General features: G+C 41.2%; 1 pseudogene; it reads right to left on the bottom strand.

Annotated features, from left to right (window-relative positions):
* Nucleotides 1-246: 246 nt before the first annotated feature.
* LOC101643444 lies at nt 247-10,116 on the bottom strand (annotated as a pseudogene).
* Nucleotides 10,117-11,197: the final 1,081 nt, after the last annotated feature.

The following is an 11,197-nucleotide window of genomic DNA, read 5'->3' as shown; positions in this document are numbered from 1 at the left end:
TCTCCACTCCATGCCCCCCTCATTCACATTGGGTATGGTTTTGTTCTGGGTCTTAGATGCCTGATACCTGATCCCATCGATTCCTCGTGATCTCACGGGCTGGTGTGCTTCATCCATGTGGGCTTTGTTGCTCCTGAGCGAGATGGTGCTTTTTATTCTGTGCCTGGGTAGAGGTTTGCTTTGCTCCTCAGTGTCCTGGGTGGAGAGAGAAGAGGAGAAAGCACAGGATGTGAGGTCTATGCGGTGTCATCCTCCCCCTGTTTCCTCCTCAACCTCCACAGAGAGAGCGGCAAACTTGCTTACAGAACTGAATGGGGAGGCGGGATTTTCTTCCGCTTTCTTTGGCTCAGGTGCAGATCTGGAGTCTTGATCTTTTTTGCCATCTTCCCTGTCTGACTCCTCCATGTGGTCTTTGTTCCCTTCATCTGCTGGACCACAGCGGGAGCTCCCACATTGGCCTTTTGGGAGACTCACTCCATCGACTTCAGCTTCATCTTTCCTTTCTGGTCCTTCTTCGGATGGTGGAGCTGGATCCACCTTCCCTCCCACACGTGCAGGGGACTCGGTGTCTGAGCTTCACCCAGGCATTCTCCTTGGGCGGAGGGGCTGGCAAAAGTTCTCGAGGCTGATCAAGTTGGGGAGGCTTGGAAGTTGGAGCAAGACCATCTCCCTCCTTACCAAACGTTTCATTTCCCAGAGACTTTTCACTCTCTCCTTTGTGTATTTCTGCTAGAAGTGGCGGAGGTCCCTATCTGTGACGACTCACGTCCTGTCCTTGACCTTTCCCACTCCTGCGTTTCAATTGGTCAGCTTGGGTGTCTCTCCGGAGGCTGTAGTTCTCGCTGTGTTTCATCCGGCTGCTGCAGCCGCCCTCCCACTCCGCCCTCTCCGGCAGCGGGGGTCCTGCAAAGGCAGAAGCCGCTCCACTGGAGGGGACGTGCTAGCAGAGGAGTCATCTTCCTGAGGAGCCCGCCGGGGCTTTAGATTCCGTTTGGGTCTTTGGGGGAGACCTCTGTCATCGCGTCCATAATCATCTCGAGAGTCATCATCTCGGGAGCCCCACGACCGATCGTTCCGTCTGTGGTAGCGGTCGGTCTTCCTAGCGGTCCCCTCTTCCTCTGTCGCCGTCACCCCTTCAGTATCTGCCACCGCCTACCCTGGAGTCGTAGCCTCTATCACAGTCTCTGCTACCTGGGTCACCACATCCATCCCGGACTCCATACCGATCCTGATCCCGGCGTGGGCCATCACGGTCCCAGGTCGGAATCGTCATGGTCCAGGTACAGGTCTCCAAAGCCGTCATCACCTCTCCTGGAGGGGAGTGGTCAAAGCTGCGCATGGTGGGCCTCCAGTCTGTATCTGTTTTGTCATCATCCCGATTTCTATCTCAGCCAAGAGAACGATCATCCCTGTCTTTGTCCTGTGCTTGCTCAGTAAAGTCCACTCGAATTCTCCTGTCACCCAGAGACTCTGCACTGAGGCTTGGGGTACTGAGCAGGGGGTCCAGGTCCTCAAACGCAGCACAGCCAAAACCTTTCATCTCTCTGGATTGTGGGGTTCACGAGGTAAACACACAGCACTGGTATTTAATCCTATAAATAATTCCTTAATTGAGTCGTCTGTCACATCATAGGGCAGATTCCCTAGAAAAGCCATGAACAGTGGTAATTTGGGAAGACGGCTCCGGTCGGGATTGGGTTCCTGAGCAGCCAGTGGAGCAGTGGGCAGGATCACACAGTCAATCGGAGGTGTCCTATGCCCGTATTCATCTTTACTGTGCCAAGTGGTGGAAAGATCTCCTTCCAGGTCATCTGTGTCATCAGCCCCGCTGACTGGTTTGGGGACCTGGGTGCTTCCTCCACCGCCGCGCCCAACTGTCAGCCAGGAAGTCTGTCAGGGAGAGTAGAGTGCCTCCCTCTTCTTGTTCCTTTGTGCTAAGGCCACCATCGTGGGAGAGGCTGGATCCCCAATTTCTAAAGTAGTGTTTCCCAAAGTGGACAATACCACCCTCTGGAGAGATCCATGGGGTGTTGCAAACACAAATAGCTACACTTTATCCTGGACAATGGTCTATAGTACAAAATAATTTAACTGCGGGTGGGGGGTGGAGTCGATGCTTAATAATATTCTTCTGAAAAGTGGGCAGTGGGCTGAATACGTTTGGAAATCTATGATCTAGATGATAGGAAAACGTGTCTGGGTCAAGCACTGGGGATGATCCTCCCTGGGTTCTTAGGTTGTGGCGCACAGTCACAAGTGGGACTGCTCCCAGGCTAAAACTCTCTCTACATTATGTCTCCACCTGCTTCTCTGCCCTCCGCCTCTCTGTCCTCACCTCTGCTTAATTTAGCTTGAAACACAGCCAGTTAGCTTTTTATCTGAGTCTTTAGCTCAGCCAGGCACTGGGTAAGGTTTAAGCTGAGCTGTCAGGATAGATAGATAAAATGATGATGCAGTTCAGAGTACCATTAATATTCTGATGATATTCCAATATTTGCATTAAGAAGCCATAAATATTTTTAATTGGAATTCAGGAATCTTTGTGCCTAGCCGAATTTCCACAGAAAGGACCCACAGAACCTTCTTAGAGGTGTACTACTGATTTAGCGGGAGACGATAGATTGATCTTGACTGGAGAGAAGAGTTGAAATAAAAACTATGAGCTAACATAGGGACTTTTATAGGTATATGTGATTATATAAAGTCAAATTTTACTTAACCTTTTTAAAAGTAAATTTCAAAAAATATGTATTCTCAGGGACTACAAGGTATAAAATATACCCTTTGTTTTTTCTCCCTGAGACAAAAGTATAACAGGTAAAACAGAATGTCAAAATATTCTCGTTAAAATGCAAAATGTCAGTACTCTATCACTATTATGTTACGGCAACATGGTACGAAAGAACATGGGGCTTTTCCAGTCCCAGTTGAATGTATTTGAGCATAGCACTTTTCTTAGCACTAATTTATCTGATTGACAGCAATACTGGCAGTGGGAAGGAGCATATGGGTATCATTAACGACAAGAGTAGAAGCCTTTATGTACACACACACACACACACACACACACCCCACAGTGAGTTAAAAATATTCCTATGGGTTCCTGCTTATATATGGATTGGTTTATTTTAAACAAAATGTCTCTAAACATTTCAGAGATCAGTGGATGTCTGAAGATGCTTCTGTCAGTGGTGCATTTGTCTGAGTCTCACTAGGGTACCTTTAAAAGACAGAGGGTCAGCTCAGAAGGCTATGGTGACTGCTTTGGGGATTCCAAAAGGGTAATCTTGGTAGAATTTCTCCAGGACACAGGGAATAACAAGAAATTATTATGAAGAGGTTTAAAGAAAATTGAAAGCTATATTGGTGAGAAAAGGGAAGGAAAGTTGGACTAAGGAATGTTTTTCCATTACAGAAGGGTACCTACTCCTTCTTTGAGGGCAATAAGGGTTGTACTATGAGAATTTCATTGTAAAATCTTACTGCATCCACCCTACAGTTATGGTCTTGGCTTTTCAGACTTCTTGTACTTTGGAGGTGAGCAACATTCATAGGCCATGCCAGAAGGATCCAATCTGAAAACACCACTAAGTCATATACACTTGTCCTTAAATTCACCTGTAGCAGATTTAAAGAACAAAAATACTCCCTTGGACAAAAGGTGGGAATACGCTAAGTGGAAGAGGCAGATGCTCGCTATCCCAAGGTTATGCTGTTGATGGTCATAGGACTTTGATTTTAATCTCTTGCTTTAAAGATTCCCAGTGAATGTTGACCTGGGCCTGCCATATATTTACTATTTTCATGCTTTCTTTGCTTTTTTATTACACGTGTTAGTCTACCAGGCATAGTTCTGCCCTTGTGAATAAGTATTATTGAAATTTTTCCCTGTTTCCAACCTTAATTGTGTGTGTAAATAGTGTCCAATTACTTAAGTTCAATGCTTTCTCTCATGAAGAGATCACTGAAGCTATGAGGTGCTATAGCAAAGTGTGGTAAAGAAACCAGATGGTTCTCGGTTATCTGAAAGAATAGCATCTGAGGTCTTAAAGGCTTGTCTTCTGTACTAGTGTACATCCTCTGGCCTAGCCAGACTTCCAATGTAGAATTCGGATCATGATAGTGGTGGTGGTGGAGTGCGGGAGGAGGAAGCATTTAGGAACTTTAGTGACTTTGCACTGCCAATAGTGGTCAGGCAAAGCTTTATAAGCTATTCATAATCCTGGGAACTTGATTTTATTAGCCCCAGGTATTTCACACTCTATTTCCAGTGTGATTTAGACAATCAGTTTTTGAAATGGCATCATAGCTACCTACTGCATTGTTACAGAGTTATTTTTAAATAATTGGAAATACTTTCTACATGTAAATATGCCCTGATATTCAGCTGATCTGTTCACATTTTAGTTATGTGTTCACTCATTAAGACAAATGTGGAGAGCAAGCACTATAGTTAACTATATTCTTGATGGAAGAGCAAATAAATAAATGAAAAGAAAAACAAAAAAATATATAGCTTCATTTTCAAGGGAGTAATGATCAATGGAAGAAGCAGATGTCTAAATAAGCATTACCACATAACGTAATCAGAGTTATCAGGATCATAGGAAGTACGTAGAGGGTACAAAAGCAAGGAGTAACAGACATGATCCCAGAAACAAAAGTAGCTACACATAGGTACTGGTCATCTAAATTGAGCTTTAAAGATGAAGAGTTTACCATATGAGTCAAGTCTTAACATTGGTAAAAGTAGAGCAACAGCACAGGGAAATGGAAAATGTGGATGGAAACAATTATATATAAAGTCTACATGATTTGGGATCATCTGGATAGCATTTTTTTTTTAATCTACAGTATGGAGTATAATGAAAGATGACAATGCAAAAGTAATCTGGATCTTGAATCTAAAAGACGTCAGATCCTACTAGAATGCAGGGTCTCCGCCCATTCGTATTTCATGAAAACAATTTGATGAGTTGTTTTCTCAAGACTTTAATTCTGCATTGATATCATTTCCTGAGTCATCATTTTCTACCTTCCTTCTCACTCATTCTATCAACATTAATTCATACCCTAGTGATTAATCTCTTCAATTAAAATTCCCCCCTTGATGCTAGGAATTCCATTTATCTATTATCTATAGCTCCACATTCTTTCACAAAAATTTTCAGAAGTATTATCTACTTCTTTGAAAAGTACTTTCGATCATTATCATCTAAGTCAGTGGTTCTCAACCTTCCTAATGTTGCAACCCTTTAAAACAGTTCCTCATGTTGTGGTGACCCTAACCATAACATTATTTTCATTGCTACTTAATAACTGTAATTTTGCTACTGTTATGAATCAAGCAACCCCTGTGAATGAGTCGTTTGACACTTTCAAAGGGATAGTGACCCTCAGGTTGAGAGTCACTAATCTAAGTTACCCTGGGCACATTCTGGACCTGCTTCTTCTTGCTTTAAAATGGAGATGAAAAAAACACCTAATACTGGGTTTATGAGGGGAAAGTTGAGGCTTTTCATTCCTATAAACAATTATAGTTTTGAAAATACATGGGGTTCAGTTTTACTCTGTCCTAAAGGAAAGGGTTGTTATGAGGAATTAAAGTATGAAAAGAAAAAAAGAGTTGGAATCAACTTTAAGGTACTGTATCGGGTTTGAGTTTGTTTGATTGGATTTATTGCAATGGAGAAGGGCTAATATTTTGTTGTGGATCTCAGGTGCCTTTAGTCAGTTCCAACTCATAGTGATCCTATGTACAACAGAAAGAAACACCACCATCTTCACAATTGCTGCTATGTTTAAGTCTACTGTGGAAGGCACTATTTCAATCCATCTTATTGAGGGTCTTCCTCTTTTCAGCAACCATCCACTTTGCCAAGCATGTTTGGAGAGTGAGGAATCTGAGAACAATACATGTTACATAATTTTTAGCTGCTATAATTATTTTTAAGGAGACTTAGTGACCTTATTGGCTGTGGGGAATTTATGAAGATATAATTGTATGGCAAAGTGTGGTGAAAAAACTAGATGGTGATTGGCTTTAAGAAAGAAGAAAATCTGGGGTCTTAAGGGCTTGTCTTCAAACAAACATCCATCTAAGTGAGGTATCAATTAAGTCCACGTAGATGAAGCACACCAATCTGTGTGATCCAAGGATTGTCAACAATAAAATCCAAATCTGAAGGAGAGAATGGTATCAGAGCTTCAATTGTGAACACCTGGTTTGCCACAGGCCGTGTATGACTGTGGAAGCCCAAAATCCATTTTCAAGGTCCATGCATGGACTAAGCTTCTGGTGACCACAGAGGGGGATGTGAATAGCTGTGTTATGAAACAGGAAGCATTGCAAAGTCAACTACGGCAGAAGGAGTTGGGTTATAAAATATCATTTGATCTCTTTTTTTAACCCCATTCCAAAGTTGTTTCAGTTAAAAGAAAAAGTGAAGGGCAAATACACTCAGATTGAGCCTCTGGTGGATCCCCTCTGACCACAGACTGGGAGGGCGTATGAATAGCTTAGGTATCATACAGAAGGAATGCATTCGATGCAGTTAGGATGCAGATGCAGTTAAGTTAAAATAGGGCACTTTATCATTTTTTTCTCCTTTTGGTCCCATTTAAATTTGTTCTAGTTCTTAATATTTTCTGCTATCTTTCCAATTGAAGTTTTTCTGTTTTACTTTGTTGTTATTGTCTTGCTCAATAATGCTTTAATGTTTTTCTGTATATGACATCCAGGGTAGGTAAATCTATAGAGACAATAGGAGAACACCCTTGAGGGTGTTCATGGGAAATGGGGAGCTAATAGCAATGAGTACAAGAAGGATGAATTGTGGTGATGATTGTGCAACTCTTTTTTTAAGACAATTGAACTACTGAATTGTATGATTTGTGAATTATATGCCAACGAAATGGTTATAAAATAGTTTGGAAGTTTAAACCCGCCAACTGCTCCAAAGGAGGAAGATGAGGTTGTCTGCACCTGTAAAGACCATAGTCCTGGAAACCCTACATAATGTTCATTTGTGTTAGAATTACTCAATTCCAGTGATTTTTTTTATTTGTATCCCTTTCGTAGCAAATAATTGTCAGCATGTCTTCATGCGCTTGTTAAGCCCCTTACTGTCTTCTTCGGGGAAGTGTCTGTTCATGTCTTCCAACCATTTTTAACTAGGATTGTTTGTCTTTCATTATTGAAATGTTGAAATTTTCTAGAAATTTTAGAGATTAGACCCTTGTCAGATATATCATTGCCAAAAATATTTTCCCTGTTTGTAGTTATTTTTTCATTCTTTTGGAGAAGTCTTTTGATAAGCTTAAGTTTTTAATTTTTAAGACACGCCATTTATATAGTTCATCTTCTCTTCTTTGTATGTTGCATTGGGTATTCTTTTTAGGCCATATATCAAGCATTTTTCTTCCATAATCATTGCAGTTTTATATTATTTAGATCTTTGATCTATTTTGAACGAGTCTTTGTGTATGGTGTGAAGAATGGGTTTTGTTTCATTTTTCTACAGATAGATACCAGTTTTGCCAGCCCTGTTTGTTGAAGAGACTATCTCTTCGCTACTTAATTGACTTTGGCCCTTTGTTTATGATTACTTGCCAATAGGTGAATGAACATTGATCTATCTGTATGTCTGTCATTGTATGAGTACCCGGCTGTTTTGAGGTTCTGAGATTTGTTATCATGAGGCCTCCACCTGTTTCTTCAATAAATATTTACTTATCCAGATACGTTGTTATCATTTTTCTAATTATTTTCTGCCTAAATTACTGTTTGAACTTCTTTGTTCACACTCAGTGGTGATATCTCTTATGTTATGCCTAACACATTTCTGAATCTCTTTTAAATTCCCTGCTCTAGAGTACTTGGGGAGTAACAATCTTAGAACACATGTATCATAGCTGCATCTTGCTTTAGCTGCACTGAATCTCTTTGTTTCTCTCTCTCTTTCTCAGTTTTATTGAGGTATATGTGTTAGTCTGGGTATATTAGAGAAACAAATCCACAGAAACCCACATGTATAAGAAAGAGTTTTATATAAAGGGTAAGTGCACATCAAGAAAACATCCCAACCCAGTGCTGCCCAAGCCCACAAGTCCAACATTAGCCCATATGTCCAACACCAATCCACAAAGTTCTCCTCCATCCCACAAAACACACGCAATGACGCTGACTGCAGGAGGAAAGCTGAGTCAGTGAATGTGTACGTATCTCAGCGCTGGCAGGGGTCTCCACATGGCTGCTCCAGCATCCAGGGCTGCATCGGGGTAGGTCCATGCGGCTTCTCCTCAGTGATGTCTCACAGGAAGTGAGCCTTGTCGGCAGAAGCAGGGAACTGGCTACACCCTGATCCGACCATCAGAGAGCAAGTGACTCAAGAACTAGAAAGATGAGGCTCACTGAGCCATTTATCTCCCCGCCCTCCAATTAACCCCACGTGTTTATCGGCCAGGTTGGCACAATAATCTTTAACTATCTCAGTATAATTTATATACTGAATATATGTAAAGTATATAATTTGATATGCTTTGAAACATGAGCATGCTTATCCACCATCATCACAACCAATGTAAAGTAGAGGGAGGACAAACACAATCAATGTAAAGTAGAGGGACACCAAAAAATACAAAGACTCTCAAAGAAAGATGGATTGTCACAGTGGCTGCAACAATGGGCTAGAAACTGAAAACAACTGTGAGGGTGATTCAGACCAAGTTGTGTTTCATTCTGTTGTACATAGGGTTGCTACCACTCAGTGCCTACTTGATGCATCTCACAACAATTATGTACTAACCAGTAGATAACCTGTAATCCAATACAGCACCAGGGCTCCTGTCAGCACAGTTAAGCCTTCTGGAATTCCCATCCTTCTCAAGGCTATCCGTTGTTTGTTATGGTCCACCCAGGCAGAATTTTAAAAATAGGTTCTGACTAATTATGCATTTAGTATCCAGGATATTCTATGACAGATGCATTTATGAGCCTCTTCCTCCTGAGTCGTCACACACTAGAAGTTTGAAGGTGGTAGCTAATCCTTGAGAAACCATCATCCATGGCAGATGGACACGGGAAACTAAATTGCTTCTTATACCTGAGGTGACTATTCGAGGAGCACACTTTCCCCAGTCCTCTAGTTGTGATCAAGACAAGCTGCATATAAAAGTAGCCAGCACAAGCACACCACCTTGCTTATTTTCCCTTCCTTGTTCAACCTTTCCCAGTCTTAATTCCTTTTCACTAGTATAAGTTAACCCCAATGAAAACTATTTCTCCACAAGCATTTTCTTTGGTTGAAATGTAGTCTGTACATCCTTGCACTATCTCATGGACTCCTTCCACTCTGGTTATACTCCATATAAGGATTTGCTACTCTGCCTTCAATACCTTAGCCAGCACCAATATAAAGCCTTACTAATCAAGCCTTACTAATGAGGGTTTAGCTAAGTTGCCAATTAATGTCCAATACCTTTTGGAATTGGGCTTTTCCCCAGGATACAGAATCGTCTATAAGCAAGTGGCAGATACAAAGTATTCTTGTATCCAACATGATCTGGGAATCAAAAGGGGAGAAGTAATGATTATGTATTATTTCTCCATATAATCTTAGATTCTGTTCTGTGGCGCTCCACTTTCTTGACCCCAGTTAATGAGAGGAATCCCTCCCAATGAAACACAGTTAGGATTATACTGTTATCCTAATATCTTAATATCAGAAGAAACTCTACCACCTGGTCAGTTTGACCTTGTTATATGAATGGATCAACAGGTCAATAAAGGAATTATTCCTGGACTCCTATAAATATGGGACTGCGAATTCAACCTCTCACCTTGGATATTTAATGGTATTCTCAAAAGTTTCTTTTGCAAAAATGGTTCTTTATAACTGTTGGAACCACCCTTCTTAGTCAGCCTGATTGCTCAAAAAAAAAAAACCCGAAACACCTGGGAGTAAATCTTCTTCTTCTTCTTTTTTCATTTGTACACCAAAATCCAACCCATAACCAAGGCCCACTTAGTTTCAGTGTCAAAATATATTGTTTGTCCCCACTTTTGTCCATCTTCCCTGCCTGCTGTAGATCATTCTCATCTCTCACCTGAACCATGGTAATAGCCTCCTAATTGGTCTTCCAGCTTATACGCTTGCTCTTTAGAATTCAATCTCCACACACTGGAGAGAATGATCTCTTAAATACATTAATCAGAACCTGTCACTCCCTGGCTTAAAACCCTCCAAAAGGCTTTCTGCTACACTTAAAATAAATCTAACTGACTTACCATGACCTTAAAGACCCTCCGTGAACTGGCTGCTGCCTGCCTGTCTGACCTCATCTACCACTGTGCTCCACCTCCCTCATTACACCACAGTCACTGTGGCCTGATGTGTGAGCTCAGTATTTGCCAGGCTCATTCCTGCCTTCCAGCATTTCCACTCTCGGTTTCCTCTGCCAGGACATGTCACCACGGCATTTTCAGAGTTGGGCCTTTCTTGTATCTTCCCTTCACTTAACCTTACAGGGGGCTTACAGTCTATCCAAAGTACTCCATCTTCATACTAACTCATTATAGAATATGTCTGTATTTTGTTTTCCTTTTTCTGTAGTGATCTTAAATGGTTATGCTCTTTATCCCTAGGAATAATCTTTATATCACCATTATCTCTAGTGCAGAGGACTTTTTTTAGTTTAATAATTCATTTATTGAATAAGTTGATAAATAAGTCAATGGCTTGTCTTCTAAGCTTCAGAAAGACATTTCCCCCTTCCAGATGCATGCCCTTTGGATATCTTAGGTTCAGTAGATCCCATACCAATTCCATCTGCTCTTCTGTAACTTATTATCATTTTTTAAGGATTCTTTTTCTACAAATCATTTCACTTATTATTGTGAATTGAGTGAAGATTTGTTGAATACATCAGTTTTCCACTCAATTCATATACATTTGGTTTCATTTCATTTATTGTCACTCCCACAATGAAGCAACACTTTCACTTCTCCTCTCTGTGTTGTCTGTTGCTAGTCCTCCTTCTTGCCTGAACCATCTGATAAACTTTCTTCTTGGGTAAAACCTGACCCTTGGGTTTCAATGATTAATTATTCTAAGGAGTATGTACCAACTAATGTTATTGTTCCCTTTATACAGTTTTTGGGTTTTTTTAAAACATTTTATTAGGGGCTCATACAACT

Source organism: Echinops telfairi, unplaced genomic scaffold, assembly GCF_000313985.2.
Source record: "Echinops telfairi isolate 266 unplaced genomic scaffold, ASM31398v2 ScPeMD7_1;HRSCAF=3_0, whole genome shotgun sequence".
NCBI classification, from domain to species: Eukaryota; Metazoa; Chordata; class Mammalia; order Afrosoricida; family Tenrecidae; genus Echinops; species Echinops telfairi.
The sequence above is the reverse complement of the archived record's forward strand: the minus strand, read 5'-3'. Positions and strand labels throughout refer to the sequence as shown.